The following is a 402-nucleotide window of genomic DNA, read 5'->3' as shown; positions in this document are numbered from 1 at the left end:
CATGACATGGGTGACATTGTGTGTTAAGGCGCAGCAGGGTGAAAACTGCAGGCTTGCTAGCCCCTGCTGAGGCCACAAAGTCTGCCAGCTTTCAAGGAGATAGGTGCAGGGGCTTCTGGGTTCTGGGGCCCTGCACCCCTGGCTGCTGACAGGCAACACTCGTGACATGGGTGGGTGACACTGTGTGTGTGTTAAGGTACACCCTCACTCAACTGACACCAAGGCAGAAAGCAGGGCAGTTCAAACAATGCTGCCTTTTATGCAGTTTTTCCATCCCTCCCCCAGAGCACTGGGATTGGGAGGGCCCTCAGGAAAGGATGACAGTCACTGGCCAGCTACACAGTGAATAATGAGAGCGCTCCTTCCCCCCTCCTCCCCCTCCCTCACCTTGCTTTAGTTTCT

Source organism: Alligator sinensis, unplaced genomic scaffold (genome assembly GCF_000455745.1).
Source record: "Alligator sinensis unplaced genomic scaffold, ASM45574v1 scaffold83_1, whole genome shotgun sequence".
In the NCBI taxonomy this organism is placed as follows: domain Eukaryota; kingdom Metazoa; phylum Chordata; order Crocodylia; family Alligatoridae; genus Alligator; species Alligator sinensis.
The sequence above is the reverse complement of the archived record's forward strand: the minus strand, read 5'-3'. Positions refer to the sequence as shown.